Raw genomic sequence first — 27048 nt, 5'->3', positions numbered from 1 at the left:
AAGCATCCTACAATTGATGTGATGTATTGAACAAACCAACTTAGCATAGGGTTATAAGTTTCGATTCATTAAGATGGAAATCCCAGAACTTCTTTCAAGTCACATTCTTAAGATAACTTAAGGTTTTATAAAAAAAGGTGACAGCTCAGCTCAGACAATCCATTAAAGGCATGAGGTTAGAGTCTGTCTGTATCCCAATATTGAATCAGACTGGTTCTATTTCCAAAATAGGAATTTATAAAATGTCACATGGACTGACTGCCTATAGATTGTGTGCTTTTTGAATAAAATATAATATGTCTCCAAATACAATTCTGCAAATACAAATTCACCCCATATATTTATATGTGTATGTGTGTGCATGAGTGTATATGGGGGGTAAAAGAGAGAGAGAGAGTGTGTGTGTAAGTGTATGTGTGTAAGTGTGATTCAATAATTGCCTGTGAGAGGATTTGCCTGAGTATGTGTGTGAGAGAAAGCGTGTATAGGAGAGAGGGTTTGTGTGAGTCTGTGAGTGTGATTGTGTGTGTATGTGTGTTTGCGTTTGAGTGTGTGTGAGAGTGTATAGTGCAGTGGGGTCACCTGTAAGCGTGACATGAACCCAAGATCCCAGCTGAGGCCATCCTCATGGGTACCAAAATTAGTTATCAACCTCTGCTCGGCTACTCTGTGTTGCTGCACATCCCAAAGTCCAACTTAGAGGACAGTCACCCGAAGAACCGAGGCCGAATGTCCTTGACCACTGAAGCATTCCCCCACTGGGAGGGAACATCCCGGTCTGGCGATTGTTGCAAACATTCTTCCCTCATCTAGCCTGTCTAGTCCCATCAGGGTTTTATATGTTTGCATGAGATCCCCCCATTCTTCTAAATTCCAGCAAGCACAAGCTCAGTCAACCCAGTCATTCCTCATATGTCAGTCCTGTCATGCTGGGAATTAGTCTGATGAACCTTGGCTGGACCCTCTCAACAGCAAGAATGTCCTTCTTCAGATAGGAGATCAAACTGCACACAGTACTCAAGGTGTGGTCTCACTAAGACTCTGTATAACTGCAGCAATACATCATTACTCCGATACTCAAATTCTCTCGCTATGAAGCCAGCATGTCATTAGCTTTCCTAACCACCTGCTATACCTGCATGTCAACCTTCAGCGACTGTTCCCAACGTGACACCCAGGTGTCCTCTCACACTTCTCTTGTTTTGAGGCCATAAATTTCACTTTTTCTCTTTATTCTATCCTGTATATCTCTATATGTTCATGGTTCACAGGATTTGATGGTCCCGTCATTGATCTTTATTGGAACATATTGAACATGTACTCCTATTTTCTTTCTAAATAAGCTCCAATGACATGTCATATATTTACCTAATGGTGAGTGTACCTCTAGCCAAATAATCCCTGTTCTAATTATGATTGCACCTCCCCTGGTTTAGAACATTAATTTCAGACTCAATCCTGACTTTTCCAACAACAATTTTAAATCTAATAAAATTGAGACCGCTGCCCTACAAGTGCCATGCTAAATTGCCCGTAGTGTGAAGGGGTAAATGTAGGGGAATGGGCCTGGGTGGTTTGCTCTTCGGCGGGTAGGTGTGGACTTGTTGAGCTGAAGGGCCTGTTTCCGCACTGAAAGTAATCTAATCTAATCTGAAAAAAATGCTCCCTCGTTGATCCATCAACCACTTCCCCATTTTCATTACCTAAAATTAAGTCCAGGACCAGCCCCTTCATTGTAAGGCCTTCTATGTCCTAATTTAAATATCTCCCTTGGAAACCTTTTAAGAATTCAGCCCCCTCTGAACGTTTCACACTATGATGACACCAGTTAATATTGGGGAACTTGAAACCCCCTACCATCCCTACCCTTTATACCCTCGCAGTCAGAAACATGCTGATTTCAATATATATCGTCAGTCTTTCAATGTTGCTAGATCACACCTCTGAAATTTCTGACTGAATATCATTAGAGGAGTCTTTAATACATGGAATGTAACAGTTTTAAAATGTGGGTCATGTCTACTTTCTCAAGAATAATTAAGGATGGGCAATAAATGACAATCTTACAGCAATGCGCTATCCCATGAATGAGTAAATACAGGAGCTCACTTAAGTTTGAGGGGATACCAGCAAGGGTATCATTTTGAATCATTTTCAATGTAATACAATAGGAAAAGGATTGCTCGACTCCTACACCTCCCATTAGTTTGCATATGAAAACCCAAGGGAGGTGAATTTCAACACAGTAGTTTTTTTGTTTGCTGGTTAAAGTACTTAGGGAAAAATCCCATGTGCATTGGTTTAACAATTTCCTCAAGTCATTTAAGAGAAATGAGACAGTAGCTCACTTGGGGATTTCACCTGTCTGTTATTCAGTGCACTTCCTCAAGTGAAGGAGGTTGGCCTCAACTGTGAAGTGTTCTATGATCAAATAGTGGCTGACACAAATGCCTTTTCATATTATCACCTCAGAGTGCCTCTCTCCTCATTTTACTTTCAAATCGCAAAGCGGGTTTCTTTGTGAAATGATGACAAAGTGGATCTGTAAGGGCAGAGTGGCTATCACAAATTGCTCACTTGGCCTCTGCTGTATAATTCTTTCATGACTATCAACCAGTAGCATCGGACAGACATAGTGTATATGAGATGATGCATAATATGATCACAATGCGATTCAGGGAATGTTCATTGATCACACTGCTGTCATTGTCAGACTCATACAACGCAGGGTGGTGGCAGGTATTGAGAGCCAAGGGAAACTTATTTTTTCTGACTGTTGAGCTAGTAAAATTTGGCCATTGCCTGTTATTCTTAAGGTTTTTCACATGGCCTCTCTGACTAAATGAAATAGTTAATTAATTCTCAAAGTCTGTATTTATTATAAAGCGCATAATACAAACAAGTCAAACATTAACAGAATCTATGGAGGAAATACTAGAAAAAAAAATTTCAAATCCTAACACATTTGGTTTTAGGCGAGCCAGCCTTTTACTGACCTTTGTTATGGACTAGGCCAGACCATTCAAAACATTCTTAAACAAGCAGCCCAGATCATAACTCTTCAATTTGTTTCAGTCAGCGTACAGTGAAAATTACCCGGAGTAAGATAGCTAAGTTGACTATCAGGTTTTGAAACGGACAAAAATGTATTCACAAAATTACACAATGGAACACAAAGAACTTAATAAAGACCCCCTACAGAACTCAGTCTATCCAAACTAGACTTAATTATGCTATTCCAAATACACACAACTGTCACAATAAGCAAACCCCCTTAAAACATAGTTTAAAAAAAGGAACAGATGCTTACAGGTTGATGTTAGAAGGGCAGAAAGAGAGAGAGAGAGTTTCACACAGCTTACTGTTGATCTCCTTAATAGTTATGGATTGAACTGCTCAGCTGGGGAGCTAACCACTCCCCTTTCATTATACACGTCATTTCTAAAACATGACCACTTTGGCCTGAAGTCTCATCTGTTTACATATAAACAAGGTCTCTCAAAATTCTTTTCATCTCTGTACCAAACTAGTCTACTTGGAGCCTGGCCCGTTCACAACCCCTCTGAAAAAAATCAAGGACACAGTATCCTTGAGAAAAGGAACAACTTTTAGAAAAAGGGACCAGCTTTGTGATACCTTCAGCTTTTGTATCTACATCCGTTGTGTGCTGGCAAATTTGGACATTAATCCAGATTTGATCTTGACAAAATCAAACTGTTTCCACATTATAAAATTCAGTAAATCACAATGATCTCTAAATTCAATCTTTTCTATCACATCATCATTTGAAAGCAGCAAAGCATTATTGAATTCATTTAATTTTATTAAATTCAAATACATTGAATGAACAAGTTAGATTTAGGAAATGAGCAAGAAGAAATTATGAGCCTAGTGGATAATTACTAACATTACTAAGATTTTGCGCAAACTAGCTAGCATCATATATTGCATCACTACCTGAGGAATACCTTATTACATTTCGCACTCAGATCGAACGTGTTAATAACTCTGGTCCCATCTGTCTGGATGCCTTTATTGATTTCTTCCTCACATGTATAATCTGCCCGTCAAATTTCACCATCGACTGTCTATTCCTTCTCTGCAAATGATCTTGTAGAGATTTATAAAATCATGAGGGCCATGGATAGGGTGAATAACCTCAGTGAATAGCCATGGTCTGTTTCCGAGAGTCGGGGAGTTCAAAACTAAAGGGCATAAATTTAAGGTGAGAGGGGAAAGATTTAAAAAGGACCTGAAGGGTAACTTTTCCACATAGAGGGCGGTGCGTGGATGGATTGAACTGCCAAAGCAAGTGATGCAGGCAGGTACAATTACATTTAAGAGGCATCTGGATGGATATATCAATAGGAAGAGTTTAGACGGATTTGGTAAATGCTGGCAAATGGAACTAGTTCAGATTGGGATATCTGGTCTGCGTGAATGAGTTGAGCCAAAGGGTTTGTTTCTGTGCTGTATGACTCGATGACTCTTAGACTCTATAATGGCAGTCATGCTACAATAGAGACGTTTTCTGTATACTGTCAATTTGAAAGTGGTGTTGGGATAATTCAAATTAGTTCAATTTGGTTGTGAACACCCAATTGCTGGCTTTGAATTAAATTCTTCAACCCATTTAGTTCAGAAATGTTACATTTAACAGAGATATACCATTAAGCAATACAAGAACACTGAATAAAGAATAATATCAAATTTTGTTAAACATAACAAAATAAAACAACATACCCATCCAACAACTAAAGACTATTTAAATAACTAAAAAAAGACATACTTCAATGCTGAATCCAAAACCTGCCTCGCTGGTTTGAGGACAAGACAATTCTGGTTTTCAAACTGAGAGAAAATCTTGAATTGGCTGTGCCCAAAAGCTAACATGATTCACATTGACTTAAAACCCTGACCTGATGCAGGACTTCATCACAGGATGTGTGAGGAACTCAAAAAACAGAGTGCTCAAAACCCTCTTTTTGGAACAAACATAGATTTGCCACCTTTAACTATCAGTTGTTTTCGGACATAATTTGCTGACAATGTGGTGATAATTAGTTTGATTGGAGGTGTCCATATGGCCACATGATCTCTTATCCTCCAACATCTGTGTCTAAGAAGTGCTGTTGTGTTGCAGTGGTAATGTCCTTACCTCTGAGACAGGGGGCATGGGTAAAATCCCACCTGCTCCAGAAAAAAAAATTCTCAGTATTTTCTTGAAATGAACAATCTTTTACTAATTTGAATTTCACTGGCTTTACACCAAGAACAGTCTTATTGTTAAAACACTGGGGATGTTTTAGTCCAGACTTTCTCACAATCTGTTTTGTTACTACAGTTTAAAATACATACAGTTAATAACGCAATTAGTAGAAATTAATTTTAAAAAGCCTTCATTCTCTACTGGTTATCAATTCAGATTCTCCAATCAAAGTATAATTTAGGTGCTTCTGCTAATGAATCATTTGTTGTTGGGAGATAACTATTTATCATTCTAGTAGGCCAATGTCCAGATTTGTTAAGTGCGCCAAGAACAAATGGTGTCTCCATTTGTATAAAATCTTGTCCTTGTCTGACTAACAGAATACATGTACTTGTAAAGAGTGTCAGATTACTCAAGCTAAATTAAAAATTAAAATCTAAACCCAGGTTTAATGACAATGCACACAAAAAGGAAGCCAGTCCGATGCAATTAGATCATTTACAATCTTTATAATCTCAGCACTAGTGTAGTGAACAAACACTATTAGGGATGTAACAGGATTAGTAGCTGCTATTGTTTAGAAATAAAAAGGTGCGTATGAGAACCAAGGTAGTGTATGTAATGTTGGCGCGTGGTTCTGCTACGAATCATGCCTGACACCATTTGATGAGCAAATAAGTGTTTTATGCGACACTAATTTAACATCAGTGATATCATTAAGAAACTCAATACTCCAGAGGATGTCCTTTCTTAACCTTGCGCAACTCAGCACACATTAACACCCTACCTGCACTCATTAAAGGGACCATCAACTATATTGCTGGCTGACATCTTCTGGTGGTTACTGTGTTCCTACAAATACTTGGTGTTTCACACCATTGTTTCAAGTTGCAAAGTTCCGCTGGAAAGGGCGAGACAGGTACTGAAGGCCTTGCTACTGACTTTGGTGCTTCCTTGCAAATTATAGGACAAGGAACAGCACAGTCCAGGCACCTACCCTGTTGGCCATTGAACCTGTGCTGATACATGATGCCTTTCTAAATGTTAAACCTTTTGCCTCTACATGCTCTAGTTTCCTCTATTTCCTGCTTATTCATATAATTATCAAGATGCCTCTTAAAAAATTGCAATTGTCTCTGCTTTTACCACCTCCTCCGTTAGCACGTTCTAGGCACATACCTCCATCCGTGTAAAAACTTACCATTTACATCTCCATCACCCTAAACCTATGTCCCCTAGTAATTGATATTTCTACTCTTGAAAAAATACTCCAATAATCCATTCTACCCATGCTTCTCATAATTTTGTCAACTTCTAGCAGTTCAAATCCTGACTTCCAGCCAGTATCTGAGGGCATTCACTTTTACACCTCCCTGGCATAGCAACCCTGAAGGGCATTGATGCAAGCTATGACCGCATTGGCCAAAGGCCACAGAATGTTCAGGAAGGTCTGGGGTGAGGGGGATAAAAACATACAAATGAAAAGAGACTCCCCTCAGTGAAGACTCGCAACAAGACACGTGGCAGAAAAACTGTGCAGCAACCCAAGAACATCCAGGAGAAGATTCACATTGACCTGCAAGAACTACCTTTGTGGAAGAGAGGCAATCCTATGTCGGAGAGGAAGGAGATTCCAAGCTCCCAACTCAGACTCATGGGTAAAGCCTTTTTCATATCGATAGAGCTTCAAAAAGAATAAATATTCTGGAAATTTGGGCAACGGTCAAATGATGATTGTTGATTAGGAATATTTTGCTAATTAAATGGAGTTGAACAGCAAATCAAATTTGTTGTCCCTGAATCTTCCCCATCCACCACCGCCCTCCTCTGTTCAACCTCACTTTGAATAACTTCTCCTTTAATTGCTGTCACTTTCTTCAGATCAGAGAGGTGGCCACGGGTACCCGCATGGGCCCCAGGTCTGCTGGTCTCTTTGTGGGGTACGTGAAATATTCCTTGCTCCAGTCCTATTTCGGTCCATACACACAAGTCTTTCTCCAGTACACTGATGATATCATCATGGTTGCTTCCCAGTCTCATCCAGAATTGGAAAAAAGTATCAATTTTGCTTCCAATTTCCACTCCACTCCCAGCTTCACCTGGTGCACCTCTGACTCCTCCCTTCCCTTGCTCAACATTTCCATTTCTGCAGATAGGTTGGTCACCAACATCCACTGCACAGTTACCTTGACTATACATCCTCACACACTGTGAAGACTCTATTTCATTCTCCCAGTTCCTTCATCTCTGCATCTGTTCTGACAATGCCACCTACCAGAGGAGTGGGGGGTGTGCGCGCTCAGAGATATCCACCCTTTTCTCCAACTGAGGATTCCCTGCCCATCCCTCCCACAACAAGTTCAGCATCTCCCGGTCCTCATTTTCTTCACACAGATGCTGCCAGATCTATTGAGTTTCAACAACAATTTTTGTTTTTGTTTCTGTGCCTCTTTGTCCAATAAAAAGAGCATGTGGGTAAAGTACTATTCAACATATATGTTCAAAATATCCAAGGTACAATCAATGCTAACACATTCAAGATTTTATACTAACAGAGACTCCATTTTGATAATGACAAACATTACAAATCTGGATCAAAAACAGCAATTGCTGGAAAAACTCAGTAAGTCTGGCAGCATCTGTGGAGAGAAATCAGAGTGAATGTTTTGGGTTGAGTGAACCTCCCTCAGAATTGAACATAACAAATCTGGACACAGACAAATTTGGATTGTAATTCCAGGGTGGCACATTGGGAATGAGAAACAGAAATACAGGGTTGTTCATGTATTAATTCTGCCAATTAATTGTGACCTTAATCAGATATAAACAAACACAGTCTTCAAGCAGGGAAAACTATGACTGGACAGAGAGAGGAGGGTCAGTTCACAGAGCACAATCAGAAGTCTTTTTCAACTTGATCCTTGATGTCTCCTCTTCTGGAGCCTGGGCAAATATCCTCTTCAGGCAACACATTATCATATGAACCCTGTCTTCTTACTCCAAAATTTTAAACTTGCAACTTATTGGTCAAACACTTTTCCCAGGCAACTGTCTTTGTCAATGTGTAACTGAATATAGACTACCCGAACTTTGAAGTTTTCTGAATAATACATAGCATCTGCAGTTAAATTCTCATGAGTCCCCTTTTGAAACAATTCCTTCGTGTAACACTATCATGTTCATTCTGTTTTTGGAGCCACCTGTATATATTGTATACCCACCTGAAGAGTGGCTGGGAGGAAGTGTTTGGCTTTGGATTGCAAACAAAAACACATTCATTTCGCTGTTATCCATATTTAAATTCCTGGTTCCTTCATCCCTATACAAGTAAATGACATTGTAAAACTCCACTGTGTCTGTTCAGATACCTGAAATAACTCCAATAAGGCCAGTATCCTATCATCAGGTACCCTTTATTTATATATTGAGAGCACTTGACACTGATCCAGCTCCGTTAGAGCCAGCTTTCAGACTGAACAGGATAGTTGGCATTCCTGTTCTTATCTGTCAGCCAGGGCTCCCTGATAGAACCAGTCAGGGAACTCATATTCTATGAGGTCCACCTGGTTGACCTCGTTACAACCGTTACAATACCATATGGGGAAAGTGAGGACTGCAGATGCTGGAGATCAGAGTCGAGAGTGTGGTGCTGGAAAGGCACAGCAGGTCAGGCAGCATCCCAGGAGCAAGAGAATTGGAATGAGGCTTGTGGGCCGGTGGGAGGGGGGGGGTTGAGAGATAAATGGGAGGTGGGTGGGGCTGGGGGAAGAGTAACTGAGAGTGTGATAAGTAGATGAAGGTGGGGGAGAAGGTGATATGTCAGAGAGGTGGGTGGAGTCGATAGGTGGGAAATTCAATGGACAGGTCAAGAAAGTGGTGCGGAGTTGGAGGCTTGGGACATGGATAAGGTGGGGGGAGGGGAAATGAGAAAACTGTTGAAATCCACACTGATCCCATGTGGTTTCAGGGTCCCAAGGTGGAAGATGAGGCATTTTTCCTCCAGGCGTCGGGTGGTAAGGAGGCCTGGGATCTGCATGTCCTTGGGAGGGGGGAGTTGAAATGTCCAGCCATGGGGCGGTGGGGTTGGTTGGTGTGGGTGTCCCAGAGATGTTCTCTGAAAAGATCCACAAGTATGCGTCCTGTCTCCCCGATGTAGAGGAGACCACACCAGATGAATAGGATACAGTCGATGACATTTGTGGAAGTACAGGTGAATTTCTGTCGGATGTGGAAGGATCCTTTGGGGCCTTGGATGAAGGTGATGGGAGTTGTGTGGGTGCAGGTTTTGCACTTCCTGCAGTGGCAGGGGAAGGTGCCGGGACTGGAGTGTGGGCTGGTTGGGGGCATGAGAGTAACATGAGGGTCACAAAGGGAATGGTCTCTCCAAAATACTGATGGGGTGGGGAGGGAAATATATCCCTTGTAGTGGGGTCTGTTTGTAGGTGATGGAAGTGGCGGAGGGTGATGTGATGCATGTGGAGGTTGGTGGGGTGGAAGGTAAAGACTTGGGGGGGGGGTTCTGTCTTTGTTGTGTTGGGAGGGATGGAGTTCAAGAGCGGAGGTGCAGAAAATGGAGGAGATGCGCTGGAGGGCATAGTCGACCACGTGGGAGGGGAAATTGCGATCTTTGAAAAAGGAGGCCATCTGGGATTTTCTAAGGTGGAATTGGTCATTGAGGGAACAGATGTGGCGGAGGCGGAGGAATTGGGAATAAGGGATGGCATTTTTACAGGAGGCAGGGTGGGGAGTCAGTGGGTTTGTAGTAGATGTCTGTGGTTATTCAGTCACCAGAGATGGAGATGGAGAGATCCAGGAAGGGGAGACAGGTGTCTGAGATGGTCTTGGTGAAATTGAGGTCGGGGTGAAAGTTGTTTGTGAAGTTGATGAACTGTTCAACCTCCTCGTGGGAACACAAGGTGACACAGTGGTCGATATAGCGGAGGGAAAGGTAGGGGTTAGTGCTGGTGTAAATGCGGAAGATGGACTGTTCCATGTATCTGACAAAGAGGCAGGCATAGCTGAGGCCCATGCAGGTGGCCATGGCTACCCCTTTGGTTTGGAGGAAGTGATGTATATATTTGTGCTACAAAGAATGCATCAAAGCAGTGATGATGTACACCAAAATAAGAAACTTGGGGATTGCAGTAATCAGTAATTTTGCTTGCTAACAAATACATATTGCTGTTGGGTGTTGTTATTATTGCTGATGGTGAGACAATAATAATGTGCACTTTTTGATCATCGCAACAGCTAAATATTGGCCATTTTGAATCCAGGATCAATCAGTAGACATATCAAGCACACACTCCACTTGTGCAATAACACCACAAAAATATAAGTACACCTATCTACACAATATGTACATTTACGCACTGTAACTACAACAACACCGATCTAAATTAAATAGTGAAGCAGAACTACTTATTATTTCAGCTGCTCTTAGTTTCCATTTGGCAGTGAAATAATCACATGTCATATTTTAATACCTTAACTGTATCCTTGTTCTAAAAGATATTCTTGCAATTACTTTGGGTTTCATTCAAATAAAGCAGGTACATTGGATAATAAAGTCATAGAGTCATATAGCATGGAAACAGACTCTTCGGTCCAACCAGTTCACACCAAGCCTGTTCCCAAACTAAACTAGTCCTATATGCCTGTGCTTGGCCCATATCCATCCAAACCCTTCCTATTCCTTTACGTATCCAAATCTCTTTTAAATAATGTAACTGTACCTGCATCCATCACTTTTACTGACAGTTTATTCCACACACGAGCCATCTCTGTATAAACAAAAGTTGCGCCGCATGTCCTTTCTAAATCTTTCTCCAATCAGCGAAGAATGAAAAATGCCTGTCTGGATTCTGAGAATTTCAGCAATAAACAAATAGATTGTTTTCTGGGTAAAATGAACCATGCTTATACAGATAAATGCAAGCTATTACTGGGTCAATACACCACATTGTCAACATAATTCATGGTGTGAATATCTTGTACTTAGCATTTTGGGAACAATAGTATTTATTTTTTAACAAACTACTCTCTGGAGCCAGCAATATAACTCCTCAGTGATTATCTCTCAGATGTGTGCCACAATCTTATTCTGCTTTAGTGTCAGTGCCTCATTTGTACATCATTTCCTGCATTAAACAGTAAGTACCTTTCAAAACTAATTTACTGTTTATGCATGTGCATTAGCAGGCTTTTTGGAGGTGATAAATTTGTCTTCTTTCTTTTCCATGTATTAGACCTTTACTTTTCATCCTCACAGTGTAAGGTATTTTACCGAGCAAGAAGTGTAACAAGCATTGGACAAACAGGCAGAAAACTAATCACCAGGATACATGAACACCAACTAGCCACAAAAAGACATGATCCTCTCTCACTAATATTCGCACATATGTATGAGGAAGGACAGACACCACTTCGACTGGGACAACACATCCATCCTGGCACAAGCCAAACAAAGACACGCATGAGAATTCCTAGAAGCATGGCATTCCAACCAGAACTCTATCAACAAACACATCGAGTTAGACACTATCTACCACCCCCTGAGAAAAAGAACAGGAAGTGACTTCACCACAGGAAATAACATCACCACAGAAAATGACATCACCAACCCAAAGAAACCCAAACATATAAATAGAAAGCAGGAATTTTCAGCATTGCTTCACCTGAGGCCCACTGAAGATGTTACCTAGTAGGGTAACAAAACATTTGGAAATGAAACTTGCAGCTCAGTGAGCAAACCCACACCCAAAACCTCAACCTGAGCTACAAATCTTCTCAAAACGCGCCAAGTCTAAATGTGGCTCAGCGACAAAGGTGATGTACTTAATTTATAAACTCAAAATATACAGCCTTACTTTGGCTAATAATAATAGCACACAACAATCATCCAAGTCTTCAACTTTCTGTTGGTATCCACTTATCTCTTTGCGAAGTTATCTCAGAACACACTGAACGTTGTTAACATCATTAATGCAGAGACTATACCCTGCCTTTGTCAGTCTGTGGGCAGTCCTGACGTTGTGAATAATCAACTTCTTTCACATTCCTCTTTAAGATAAAGTTCTGAAAAATCAAAAATTAATTAAAAAAAGATAATGATACATTTGTTGAAGCTTCTGACAATGAGAAATACAATGAATAAATAATTCAGGAGACACTGCAGCATGTGCAGAAAAGAAAGCATTTTAAGGAGTATCATAAGTGTACACAAAATATGCAAAAGCAAAAAAAAATGCTTAAAATCACAACAAGCCGGTCGGGTTTTGAGTAACTGCCATTTAAACAGAACTTCTGGACAAAATGTTTTAAAATTGCTGCAATCTTTGTTTTTCTGACTTCCCCATTGTAAAGTAAAAAGTTCTGAAGTGCATTTGCTGAAATTGATTATAAAGATTTCAATTGTCAGCATTGTGCCGCACGCCAAGCTGCAGGACATCTGTAAGTGAGTTTATTGATTGAAAATCTAGTGTTATACATTTAAGAACGAGTTGTAGGTGCTAACTGCAGACTTTTAAAGGGAAATAGAACCGGTGGCAATTTCATATTGTCTCCATTATAAGAAATGCTGTGCAGAAATCTGTTTTATTTTATTCACTGATAGGATGTGAGTGATGTTGGCAAGGTCAATCAAAACCAAGGGCTACAGATTTGGAATAAAGATTTAGGATTCAAATCAGCCAAGGAATTTCTGCATTCTGTTGGTGATGAATTCTTGAAATTGTCTATCCCTAAGAGCTGTGAAGGCACAGTTAGTAAGCAGGTTCAAGACAAAGATTGATAGACTTCTCAAACTTAAGATATCGATAGATATGTGGATAGTGCATGGACACGGTGACGAGGTAGATGATCAGCTGTGAATGACAAAACAGGCTTGAGAAGCCAAATGGTTTGCTTTTGATGCTATTCCCAACATTCCCATGTCCATTCCTTGTGGAAGTAGGGGTGAGTCACCTCCTTGAACTTCTGCTGTCCAAACAGTAAAGGTGCATATGCTATAATATATGGGGGAGAGTTCCAGGATTTATACATAAATATCATCAAGTAACAGCATAATTATTCCAATTCAGATAGTGTGTGACTTCAACGGCATCATGCAGGTTTCCATGCACCTTATACCCTTTTCCTTCAAGATAGTCGAGTACCTGAGTTTGGAAGATTTTGCTGAGGGAGCCTTGTTGAGTTGCTGCAGTGTATCTTGTAGACAGCACACATTGCCACTGTGTATCGATGGTGGATGGAGCAAATGCTTACCTTTACAAATGGCATAGCAATCAAATGGGCTGCTTTGTCCTTGAGTTTCTTAAGTGCTGCTGAAGCTGAGCTCATCCAGGCAACTGGGGACTATTCCTTCTCACTCCTTAATCATTTTTTGTAGACAGCAAAGGACATTTGGAGAGTCAGGAGATGACTTACTGCTGCAGAATCCCTAGCCTCTGACTTGCTCGTAGGCAACAATATTTAGATTAGATTAGTTTCCCTACAGTGTGGAAACAGGCCCTTCGGCCCAACAGGTCCACACCGACCCTCGGAAGAACAACCCACCCAGACCCATTCCCCAACGTTTACCCCTGACCAATGCACCTATCACTACGGGCAATTTAACATGGCCAATTCACCTGACCTGCACGTCTTTGGACTGTGAGAGGAAACCAGAGTACCCGGAGGAAACCCACACAGACATGGGGAGAATGTGCAAACTCCACACACAGTTGCCCGAGGCTGGAATCGAACCTGGGACCCTGGTGCTGTGATACAGCAATGCTAACCGCTGAGCCACCATGCCACCCGTAACATGGGTGCTCTAGTACAGTTTATGATCAATGTTAAACCACAAGATTTTGAAAGTAGGATGATTCAGGAAATTACAATGCTATTTAATATCAAGGAGAGGTGTTGAAGTTGTCTTTTGTTGAAAATGGTCATTGACTAGCACTTGTTACATGCTACTTATCAGTCCAAGCCTCAGTGTTGCCTCCATTTATTGTTTGTGGGCAAGGATGGCTTTAGGGTCTTAGGAGTTGCAAATGGAGTACTGTGCAGTATTCATAGTGAATACACCCAATACTAACCATAAGATCAAGGGAAGATTATCAACGAAGCAAATGAAGAAAAACTATCCTGAGAAATACATGCAATGATTTCCTACAGCTAAGATGTTTGGCCTATTTAATATTTACCAGAACTTTATTGTAATCAGATTCCTCTAGTGAACGAGTTTCTGATCAATAATGTAAAAACTGGAGTATATGGAAGAGAATGACAGCTGTAAGGGCACAGCACAGCAGAGGGTTCAACATCGAAACATGGAGGAGAAATTCAACAGGTCTGTCAACATCTGTGGAGAGAGAAAAACAGAGTTCAACATGTTAGTGGCATTGTTTTCTGCATTAAAATATTCCAATGCAATAACAATCAAAAATAGGTCAAAGGAAAAGACAGCCATATTAGAGCAAGATTATATTTCTCGAGTTCAATTCAGGCCTATTCAGTGAATAGAGTAAATGTTTGATGTTTTTCAATGTAACTGTGAGAAACATTGCGGTCAATTTGTATACAACTAGCACCTACATTCAGAAATGTAATGATGATCAGCTGATCATTTCAGAATTGTTAATTGAAGGATGAGCATTGGCAAGGGAAGCAGCAAGAGGCATGACATCATTGCTGTCATCTGTCTTTGGGACATGGGCTATGAAATGTTTTGGAATGCAGATACGTATTAACAATATTTGTCAGTAATGTCTCCATTTGACAACAGCATGTTTGTTAGAAGTGTTTAATCATTCAGACAGACAATATTAAAAATCACACAACACCAGGTTATAGTCCAACAGATTTAATTGGAAGCACACTAGCTTTCAGAGCGACGCTCCTTCATCAGGTGGTTGTGGAGGACACAATTGTAAGACACAGAATTTATAGCAAAAGTTTACTGTGCGATGTAACTGAAATTATACAGTGAAAAATATCTTGCTTGTTTGTTAAGTCTCTCATCCGTTAGAGTGACCATGCTAGTTTCATTTCTTTCATATCAATGATAAGACGCTGTGCTTTCCTATAGTAGCCTATTCGAGAAATGATAGAGTTCAAAGTAATTCCACAGGTGAAAGCAAGCTGAAGTAACATAAATTCTGATATTTTAACTTTAACCATCAGTTTGAAAACCCCCTTTGATTCCAATATTAATAAATGAAAGACATGCTTAAATCTTTTTGGGCTTTATTTATGTAAAAAGTTATGATTTGGGAGTTGTGGGCTATGTTATGGAACAAATTCTATGATATTAAATATAGTGGGTGAGAAGCCTCATTGGCAGCAGACCCTTTTCTAAGTTGCTGCTGGTTGTTTTGGAACTACAGGCAATCATTTTACCATAATTTTCCAATGAAAACCTGTCACTCAGATATCTTTTGGAATATTTGGTACTTGTTGTAATTGCCTCAGTCAATCTTTCAGCATTAATCTATTAGGAGAAGTGATTACTGTTCAGCACAATGCACAGTTTTATAACATATCACATCTAAAATGTGGCATTTTTTGGGTGAGATTATATATTTGTAAAATATTGAAGCATAACTTCACTAAATAAGACAGATTATAGATTTGTAGTACTGAGAAATATAATATTTTCATCAGAAGTTTTAATGCAAACATAATTCATACTACTAGTTCAATTGCATTATTAAATTATTTATGTCATGAAAAAACGCACAGTAACATAGTGATTATGCTCCTAGGCCAGTAATCCAGAGGCCTGGACTAATAATCTGGAGACAAGAGTTCAAATCCAACTGATTTTAGGAAACTTTAATTCAAGTAGCTAAATCTGTAATTATGAAACTAGAATCTGAAATCATAACAATAGAAATTACCAGGCTACCATTAAAAAAATAGTTCATTAATGGTTCTTTGGAGAAGGAGGCCTGGAGATTAATCTGTTCTGGTTTGCATGTGGTTGCAGATCTACAATAATATAGTTGACTTTTAACTGTGCACTGGAATGGCCTATTCAGTTCGATCAAAGGGTGGTTCAAGCAGGCCCAGGAAGAAAATGTCCTTCAGCTTTTGCTGTTCTAAGCAACTAATGGCTACTTAATTCCCTTAGCCCACCATCTCTCTTCCTTCAGGTAGCCAGAAATTTGAACTGTAGTCACAGCAAGATATATGATTTTATAGAGGTTAGGGAAATGTGTTCACACTGGGCTCTGAATATTAACACTGTTTTTCTCTCCATTGATGAGTTTCTCCAGCACTTCCTGTTTTTATTGCAAAAAATCTTGCCTTTTGTCATCTCGACTTCCAATTGTAAAATCCATCAAAAGTGCAGATTTCCGTGTGGTGCACTTTACAACCAACGTTCTGTCAGGCAGTTACACACAACAGAGAGGCATAGACTCATAGAGATGTACAGCACGAAAACAGACCCTTCGGTCCATCCCGTCCATGCCAACCAGCTATCCCAACCCAATCTAGTCCCACCTGCCAGCCCTGGCTCATATCCCTCCAAACCCTTCCTATTCATATGCCCACCCAGATGCCTTTTAAATGCTGCAATTGTATGAGCCTCCACCACTTCCTCTGGCAGTTCATTCCACACATGCACCACATTGTACGTGAAAAAGTTCCCCCTTAGGTCTCTTTTATATCTTTCCCTTCTCACCCAAAACTTATGTCCTCTAGTTCTGGACTCCCCGACCCCAGAGAAAAGACCTATCCATGCCCCTCATGATTTTATAAACCTCTATAAGGTCACCCCCTCAGCCTCCGATGCTCCAGAGAAAACAGCCCCAGCCTATTCAGCCTCTCCCTATAGCTCAAATCCTCCAATCCTGGCAACATCCTTGTAAATCTTTTCTGAACCCTTTCAAGTTTCACAACATCCTTCCAATAGGAAGGAGACCAGAATTGTATGCAATATTCCAAAAGTGACTTAACCAATGTCCTGTACAGCCGCAAAATGACCTCCCAACTCCTGTACCCAATACTCTAACCAATAAAGGAAAGCATACCAAATGCCTTCTTCGCTATCCTATCTACCTGCAACCCAACATGGTTGCTCATGTTGTGTAATCAACCCCACTTCTTTGAACCAGGCCCTATACAATCCCAAGACAAGCCACATCCAAAAAGGAACTGAAACTCAAAAGTACCACATGGACCTTGCGTACAAATGAGATTATCTTGAACTAACAGAAGTGTAAGTAATGGTGCACAATTTCTAGCTTCACTTTCATGTTAAAAAATAATTCTTTCACTATATCAGCAATAACTAATCCACCTGCAATAATATACTACTTTTAATCCACACTTAGGCTTGCTATCAGAAAAATATACATTTTGCATCGAATGATAAATACTTTCTCAATTTAAATGAATGTATTTATAGATGTTCAGTGTGGAGCAAATAATGGGAATCACATCCTGAAAATCTGAAATATGAACAGGAGATACTGGAAATGCTCAGAAGGCCATGGAAATGGAAGTACAGGTAATGTTCTTGAAGAAATGTGCACAATTGGTGAACCCAGTAAAACATTAACAATTTTAGATATGCCATTTAAAAAGGGCCAAGTTGCAAAGTTAACAAAGATACTTTTTTTTTTGCTTTATGCTTAAGATTAAGAGCTCGAGGAAGACAAGAGAATGCCCAGGACTTGGTCATCAGTAAGGAGGAGGGGTTGGTGATAAGCTATGGAGTTGGTTTTAACTAAAGCTGTCACTGTGTTCATATCTGGTGTTGCACACTCCAAGCTCACCCGGTGGAATTCATAGAAATGCTGAGGCCAGAAGTAAGTTGGCTTTCAGGCTTGACTTTCCTTATTTCCTCACCTGCTGTGGGGATAGAATTTTAGGAAGGGAGGAGGAGGACCAAGAGGTTGTACCTTACCACACTGAGGGGTGTGCGTCTGTGTGTGTGAGTGCATATATGTGTGTATGTGTGTTTGCATGCACACATGTATTTGTGAATGTGTGTCTATATAAATGTGTGTGCAAATGTTTGTGTATTTGTGTGGATGCATGTGTGTGTGAGTGTGTGCATGCATGTGTGTGTGAGCGTGTATATGTGAGTGTTGAGTGTGTGAGAACGTGTGTGAGTGAGAGTTTGAGAGTGTGGGAGTGTGCTAGTGTGTGAGCATGAGTGGGAGATTGTGAGCATGAGTCTGACTGTGTGTGAAAGCGTGAATGTGAGAGCATGAGTGTGGTGTATGTGTGTGTGTGAGAGGGTGTATGTGAGTGTGTGAGTGTGAGAGTGTAAGAGCGTGTGAATGTGAGTGTAATGTGAATGTAAATATGACAGTGTGTGAGTGTGAGAGGGTATGAACATGAGAGTGTGAGGGTGATTGTATGCGTGAGTTTGACTGTCATTTTGAGTCTGAGTGTGAGTGTTTGAGTATGTGTCTTTCATTCACTTTCTCACTTGCACTCACTATTGAGGAGGGACTGAGGTCAAGAGGGAACATAGGAATATAAAACACTAAGAAGGAGACTTTGAGAACCACAACCAGACGGGGTGGCATGGTGGCTCAGTGGTTCGCACTGCTGCCTCACAGCATCAGAGTCCCAGGTTCGATTCCAGCCTTGGGCAACTGTCTGTGTGGAATTCGCACATTCTCCCCGTGTCTGCATGGGTTTCTTCTGGGTGCTCCAGTTTCCTCCCACAGTCCAAAGATGTGCAGCTCAGGTAAATTGCCCATAGTGTTAGGTGCATTAGTCAGAGAGAAATGGGTCTGGGTGGGCTTCTCTTCGAAAGGTCAGTGTGAACTTGTTGGGCCGAAGGGCCTGTTTCCATACTGTAGAGAATCTAATCTAATCAGACCAACCTCTCGAGAAAGTTAAGCCTGAGGCTGTATTGAAGGACAAAGTCACTGAGGATCCTGAGAAACAACCTCCATCCCTCTCACTTGTTGATCAAAGACCTGCTCAAGCTTGAGATTTCCTGGATGTTCTCTGGGTTTCAGTAACAGGTAAGTAATGTCTGTACCACTCGAATTTCACTTTATGCTGTCATCACCTGAGTACGAGAGCTACATACTGGAGATGCAGACTGCAACCTCAATGTATCGCAGAGAAGTGGTCACATTGATGATGGTGGCAGTGTTGTGGGAGGTTTGCATAAATTTGATCTGGTTTATTTATTGTCATGTGTATTGTGGTACAAAGTACAGTGAAAAGTGTTGTATCGCATTGCCACTCTCCCGCACCGTCTTAAAAAAACAGAATAATAAATCAAAGCGTGGAATATAAAGGCAGATGCATAAGGAAATGAAGAAAAGGTGTTCAACTTTACAGTTCTTTTCATTAAGCGCTCTGTCATGGGCCATAGAGAGAGTGAGGGGGGGTAGGGGGTGGTGGAAGTGAGCGCGAGTGGTGGGGAGAGAGAGAGTGGAGAGATAGAGTGGGTGAGAGAGAGTGGGAGTGGGAGAGAGAGAGTGGGTGGGTAGAGAGAGTGGGTGGGGAGAGAGAGAGAGAGTCAGTGAGAGAGAGAGAGAGTGGGGGGGAGAGAGAGTGGGGGTGGGAGAGAGAGAGTGGGTGGGTAGAGAGAGTGGGTGGGGAGAGAGACAGTGGGAGGGAGAGAGAGAGTGGGTGGGAGATAGAGAAAGGGTGGGAGAGATAGAGTGGGGGAGAGAGAGCGAATGGGTGGCAGAGAGAGAGAGTAAGGGAGAGAGAGTGAGTGGAGAGTAGAGAGAGATTGGGTGGGAGAGCGAGATTGGGTGGGAGAGAGAGAGTGGGTGGGTAGAGAAAGTGGGTGGGGAGAGAGACAGTGAGGGGGGAGAAAGAGAATGGGTGGGAGAGAGTGTGGGTGGCAGAGAGAGAGAGTAGGGGAGAGAGAGTGTGTGGGTGGGAGAGATAGCAAGTGGAGGTTAGAGAGAGAGTGGGTGGGAGAGAGTGAGTGGGGGGCAGAGGGAGCAAGTAGACGGGAGAGAGAGAGTCGAGGGGAGAGTGCGAGTGGGGGGGAGAGAGACAGAGTGGGGAGAGAGAGCGCGAGTGGGGGAGAGAGAGAGAGACAGAGTGGGGGGGAGAGATAGAGAGTGAGGGGAACAAGAGAGAGTGGGGGGGGAGAGAGGGGGGAGAGAGAACGAGTGGGGTGGAGAGAGACAGAATGGGGGGGAGAGAGTGAATGGGGGGGCACAGGGAGAGAGTAGGGGAGAGAGAAAGCTGGCGGGGGTAGAGAGAGAGAGTGGTTGGGAGAGAGACTGGGTGGAGAGAGAGAGAATGGGGGGGAGAGAGGGAGAGTGGATGGGAGAGAGAGAGTGGGTGGGTAGAGAGAGTGGATGGGGAGAGACAGTGTGGGGGGAGAGAGAGAGTGGGTGGGAGATAGAGAGAGGGTGGGAGAGATAGAGTGGGGGGAGAGAGAGCGAATGGGTGGCAGAGAGAGAGTAGGGGAGAGAGAGTGAGTGGAGAATAGAGAGAGAGTGGGTGGGAGAGAGAGAGGGAGAGAGAGAGTGGGGGGAGAGAGTGGGTGGGAGAGAGAGATTGGGTGGGAGAGAGTGGGTGGGTGGGTAGAGAGAGTGGGTGGGGAGAGAGAGTAGGTGAGAGAGAGTGTGGGGGGTAGAGAGAGTGGGGGTGGAGAGAGAGTGGGGGTGGGAGAGAGAGAGTGGGTGGGTAGAGAGAGTGGGTGGGGAGAGAGATGTGGGTGGGGAGAGAGACAGTGGGAGGGAGAGAGAGTGTGGGTGGGAGAGAGAGAGAGTGGGGGGAGAGAGAGCGAATGGGTGGCAGAGAGAGAGAGTAGGGGAGAGAGAGTGAGTGGACGGTAGAGAGAGAGTGGGGGGGAGAGAGAGAGAGTGGGGGGAGAGAGAGTGAGCGGGAGAGAGAGAGTGGGGGGGAGAGAGAGATTGGGCGGGAGAGAGAGAGTGGGTGGGAGACACAACGAGTGGAAGGTAGAGAGAGAGAGAGTGGGGGAGAAAGAGCGAATGGGGGCGGAGAGAGAGAGAGTGGGGGGGAAGAGAGAAAGTTGGGGGAGAGAGAGAGATTGTGGGTGGGAGAGAGAGAGAGTTGGGGGGAGAGAGAGTTGGGGGGAGAGAGAGAATGGGGGGAGAGTAAGCGAGTGGAGGGGAGAGAGAGAGTGGGGGGGAGAGAGGGAGAGTGGGTGGGAGAGAGAGAGTGGGGGTAGAGAGAGAGATCGAGTGAGGGAAGAGACACAGAGTGGAGGGGAGAGAGCGAGTGGGGGGAGAGCGAGGGGGAGAGAGAGAGCGAGTGGGAGAGACAGAGAGTGGGGAGAGAGAGTGAGTGGAGGACAGGGAGAGAGTGGGGGGAGAGAGAGTGGGGGGGAGAGATAGAGTGAGTGGGGGGAGAGCGAGAGAGTGGGGGGAGAGAGAGAGAGTTGGGGGAGAGAGAGCGTGGGGGGAGAGAGAGTGTGGGGGAGAGAGAGAGAGTGGGTGGGAGAATAAGCGAGTGGAGGGGAGAGAGATAGTGGGGAGGAGAGAGAGAGCGAGTGGAGGGAAGAAAGCGAGTGGGGAAGAGAGAGCGAGTGGGGGAGAGAGAGTGTGGGTGGGAGAGAGAGTGGGTGAGAGAGAGAGTGGGGGTGGGAGAGAGAGAGTGGGTGGGTAGAGAGAGTGGATGGGGAGAGAGAGAGTGGGTGGGAGATAGAGAGAGGGTGGGAGAGATAGAGTGGGGGGAGAGAGAGCGAATGGGTGGCAGAGAGAGAGTAGGGGAGAGAGAGTGAGTGGAGAATAGAGAGAGAGTGGGTGGGAGGGAGAGAGAGAGTGGGGGGAGAGAGTGGGTGGGAGAGAGAGAGTAGGTGAGAGAGAGTGTGGGGGGTAGAGAGAGTGGGGGTGGGAGAGAGAGCGGGTGGGTAGAGAGAGTGGGTGGGGAGAGAGAGAGAATGGGTGAGAGAGAGTGGGGGTGGAGAGAGAGTGGGGGTGGGAGAGAGAGAGTGGGTGGGTAGAGAGAGTGGGTGGGGAGAGAGACAGTGGGAGGGAGAGAGAGTGTGGGTGGGAGAGAGTGTGGGTGGGAGAGAGAGAGAGTGGGGGGAGAGAGAGCGAATGGGTGGCAGAGAGAGAGAGTAGGGGAGAGAGAGTGAGTGGACGGTAGAGAGAGAGTGGGGGGGAGAGAGAGAGAGTGGGGGGAGAGAGAGTGAGCGGGAGAGAGAGAGTGGGGGGGAGAGAGAGATTGGGCGGGAGAGAGAGAGTGGGTGGGAGACACAACGAGTGGAAGGTAGAGAGAGAGAGAGTGGGGGAGAAAGAGTGAATGGGGGCGGAGAGATAGAGAGTGGGGGAGAAGAGAGAAAGTTGGGGGAGAGAGAGAGATTGTGGGTGGGAGAGAGAGAGAGTTGGGGGGAGAGAGAGTTGGGGGGAGAGAGAGAATGGGGGGAGAGTAAGCGAGTGGAGGAGAGAGAGAGAGTGGGTGGGAGAGTAAGTGAGTGGAGGGGAGAGAGAGTTGGGGGGAGAGAGAGAAAGTGGGTGGGAGAGAGTGCGAGTGGAGGGGAGAGAGAGAGAATGGGGGGGAGAGAGAGAAAGTGGGTGAGAGAGAGAGCGAGTGGAGGGGAGTGAGAGAGAGTAGGGGGAGAGAGAGAGTGGGGCGGAGAGAAAGTGGGGGGTGAGAGAGCAAGTGGGGGAGAGAGAGAGAGTGGGGAGAGAGAGAGTGGGGATGGAGAGAGAGTGTGGAGGGGAGAGCGAGTGGGGGGCAGAGAGAGAGAGTGGGGGGAGAGAGAGAGAGTGGGGCGAGAGAGAGTCGGGGTGAGAGCGAGAGTAGGGGAGAGGGAGAGAGTGTGGGGGGGAGAGAGAGATTAGGGGGAGAGAGCGAGTGGGGGGAGAGAGAGAGAATGGGGGGGAGAGAGAGAAAGTGGGTGAGAGAGAGAGAGAGTGGGGGGAGAGAGAGAGAAAGTGGGTGGGAGAGAGAGCGAGTGGAGGGGAGTGACAGATAGTAGGGGGAGAGAGAGAGCGAGTGGAGGGAAGAGAGAGAGCGAGTGGAGGGAAGAAAACGAGTGGGGGAGAGAGAGCAAGTGGTGGGGGAAAGAGAGGGTGGGGGAGAGAGTGAGTGGGTGGAAGAGAGAGTGTGGAGGGGAGAGAGAGAGAGCGGAGGGGAGCGAGAGAGTGGGTGGGAGAGAGAGAGTGGAGGGAGAGAGGGCGAGGGGGGCAGAGAGAGTGTGGGGGGAGAGAGAGTGGGGGTGAGAGAGAGAGAGTGGGTGAGAGAAAGAGCAAGTGGGTGGGAGAGAGAGAGAGAGTGGGGGGGAAAGAGAGAGTGGGGGGGAGAGAGAGAGAGTGGGGGTGCAGAGGGAGCAAGTGGGGGAGATAGATAGAGTAGGGGGAGAGAGAGAGTGGGGCGGAGAGAGAGTTGGGGGGAGAGAGAGAATGGGGGGAGAGTAAGCGAGTGGAGGGGAGAGAGAGAGTGGGTGGGAGAGTAAGTGAGTGGAGGGGAGAGAGAGTTGGGGGGAGAGAGAGAAAGTGGGTGGGAGAGACTGCGAGTGGAGGGGAGAGAGAGAGAATGGGGGGGAGAGAGAGAAAGTGGGTGGGAGAGAGAGCGAGTGGAGGGGAGTGAGAGAGAGTAGGGGGAGAGAGAGAGTGGGGCGGAGAGAAAGTGGGGGGTGAGAGAGCAAGTGGGGGAGAGAGAGAGAGTGGGGAGAGAGAGAGTGGGGATGGAGAGAGAGTGTGGAGGGGAGAGCGAGTGGGGGGCAGAGAGAGAGAGTGGGGGAGAGAGAGAGAGTGGGGGGAGAGAGAGTCGGGGTGAGAGCGAGAGTAGGGGAGACGGAGAGAGTGTGGGGGGGAGAGAGAGATTAGGGGGAGAGAGCGAGTGGGGGGAGAGAGTGCAAGTGGAGGAGAGAGAGTGAGTTGGGGAGAGAGAGGGTGAGGGGAGAGAGAGCGAGTGGGGGGAGAGAGAGAGTGTGGAGGGAGAAAGAGCGAGTGGGAGGGAGAGAGAGAGAGTGGGTGGGAGAGAGAGTGGAGGGGAGAGAGACGGGGGTGAGAGAGAGAGAGTGGGAGAGAGAGAGCGTGTGTGGGTGGGAGAGAGAGAGACAGTGGGTGGGAAAGAGAGAAAGTAGGGGGAGAGAGAGAGTGGGTGGGGGTGTAGAGAGAGCGAGTGGTGGGGGGCAGAGTGTGAGTGATGGTGAGCGAGAGGTGCCAGGCACGAGTCCTTTTCACCATGTTACCGCTAGAATGAAAGCCGTCACACTTCGGTGCCACCCCGCCTTCACTGATGCCCTTGTCGCTGAGTCCTTGCTGGACCTCACCAATGTCAATGCCACCAATGCCATCGGGCATCAAACTGGCCCGAGCTTGACCCTCCTGATGCCATGAGTCCGTTTCAGGTCCACTTCACTGATGCAGACACCATCAATGCCGCAGGATCTCTCCCACTAACTCCATGAATCCGCACTGGATGCAGACGCCATTGGGAAGCTCTCCGGAGAGATCATAAAGCTGGAGGGTGGTGGGGAGGTGGGAACCAGACTCATGTCATTCACACCACTGAAAGGGAGAGTGGGAGGGGGTATGATGATTGATCGTAAGATGAGACATGGGAAGATCCATTATCAACCAATAGCATTCTGAGCAGGAGGGGGAGGGCCTCCCCAGACAAAGCAATACACACACACACACACACACACACACACAGATATGCACACCTACCACTATCAAGGTAGAAGGTTCAAAAAGAGCTTCCTGGTGGAGGGGCAATGATGTGAGCCTGGGTGTGTGAGTTTCACTCACCAGCTTGATCTCTAGAGGTCTCCATTCCAAACCAGCCCTTAATTTCCTACTGAACAGCCTGTGAAATGTGATAAAAACAATGACTGCAGATGCTGGAAACCAGATTCTGGATTAGTGGTGCTGGAAGAGCACAGCAGTTCAGGCAGCATCTAAAGAGCAGCAAAATCGATGTTTCGGGCAAAAGCCCTTCATCAGGAATAAAGGCAGTGAGCCTGAAGCGTAGGACAAGTCCGGACAAGTCATGGGGACAGCGCCCAGTCTCCCCAGTGTAGAGGAGACTGCATCGGGAGCAAGGGATACAATAAATGATATTAGTGGATGTGCAAGTAAAACTTTAATGCATGACTGGGCGCCTCCTAGCAGACCGCTTTAGGGAACATCTCCGGGACACCCGCACCAATCAACCACACCGCTCCGTGGCCCAACATTTCAACTCCCCCTCCCACTCTGCCGAGGATATGGAGGTCCTGGGCCTCCTTCACCGCTGCTCCCTCACCACAACACGCCTGGAGGAAGAACGCCTCATCTTCCACCTCAGAACACTTCAACCCCAGGGCATCAATGTGGACTTCAACAGTTTCCTCATTTCCCCTTCCCCCACCTCACCCTAGTTCCAAACTTCTAACTCAGCACTGTCCCCATGACTTGTCTGGACTTGTCCTACCTACCTATCTCCTTTTCCACCTATCCACTCCACCCTCTCCTCCCTGACCTATCACCTTCATCCCCTTCCCCATTCACCCAATGTACTCTATGCTACGTTCTCCCACCCCCACCCTCCTCTAGCTTATCTCTCCACGCTTCAGGTTCACTGCCTTTATTCCTGATGAAGAGCTTTTGCCCGAAACGTCGATTTTGCTGCTCCTTAGATGCTTCTTGAACTGCTGTGCTCTTCCAACACCACTAATCCAGAATGTGAAATGTGGTAGCCGCAGGTTCAACTGCGGTATTCAGAGGGTATTCAATGAAGGTTTGGCTGGAAAGAATATGAAGGATATAGACAAAACGCAGGAAGTTGGCACTTGGTAATGATGCTCATTTGAAGAGACAGTGCAAGAATGACAGGCCAAATTGCCTCCTTCCATATTACAAGAATTCAGTGATTCTTTTATTCTAGAATAGAACATTCAGGAATCACATACCATTAAAAGTAAAGGAGGAATCTCACTGACTGGGATGTTGTTCACCTTGTATCCTTCAGAAAGGTGCTCAAATAGATGAATCCATTAATTTCGAAATACTACCATTTTTGTACTCTACCATTTGACAATTAACCTGTCAACTGGGATGGTGAAATTGTTTGCTTTGGACACCTATTGCCTGGATTGATACACTCCTTGGCCAACGAGCACTGATTCCCTCGAGTAAAGACGCCTCTGATCTGCACAACCTTCACTCCCAGTCCAAGACTTGCTTGCTATCATTTTTTCAAGAGCAGGCAGGGATGGTGAACCAGTCTAGACTTTGCCAGTGACTCTCACATTCTGTGAGTAAATAGAGTGATTGCTATTTTCACTGACATTATGAATGCTTTTGCATGATGTGAACAACGTTTGTAACACAGGAACGAGAACATTTCTGTTGAAAAGAACATTGTGAAATACTACCTCACAGAAAGAACATAGAACACTGTACAGATCCTTTTACCCTGGATGTTGTGCCAAACTTTTACCCTACTCTAAGATCGACTAAGTACATACTCTTCATTCTACTATCTTCCAAGTGCCTATCTAAGGGTTGCTTAAATGTCCCTGTCGCATCTGACTCTACTACCACTGCTGCCAGTGCATTCTATGCACCCACCATTCTCCTTCATGATATTTGCTGAGATATCAGTCAGTTTTGATCTATCCTATTAAAATCAATACAAAAGCCATTGATCCTGGAAATACGAGCCTGTACTATCTTTTAACCTGTTTGAGATTGTATTTTATATTGTTGACACTGAATACCTGATGTCAAGCTCATGTATACAAATACAAATGGTTTGTGGCCTTTTCTACTCATGATAAGAATAACATGCTGACAACACTGTACAAATTCTACAAAACCTCCTGGTAAAGATGGTGACGATCAAAACACAAAAAAGATAAAATCCTGCAATCAGCTTCCGTAGTGGAGTATCCAACAGCAGTTGGTGACGATGATGGAGGAGCACCAAGCAGGGGAGCTCAAACA

Source organism: Chiloscyllium punctatum, chromosome 22 (genome assembly GCF_047496795.1).
Source record: "Chiloscyllium punctatum isolate Juve2018m chromosome 22, sChiPun1.3, whole genome shotgun sequence".
NCBI lineage: Eukaryota > Metazoa > Chordata > Chondrichthyes > Orectolobiformes > Hemiscylliidae > Chiloscyllium > Chiloscyllium punctatum.
This window is presented reverse-complemented; position numbering follows the sequence as displayed.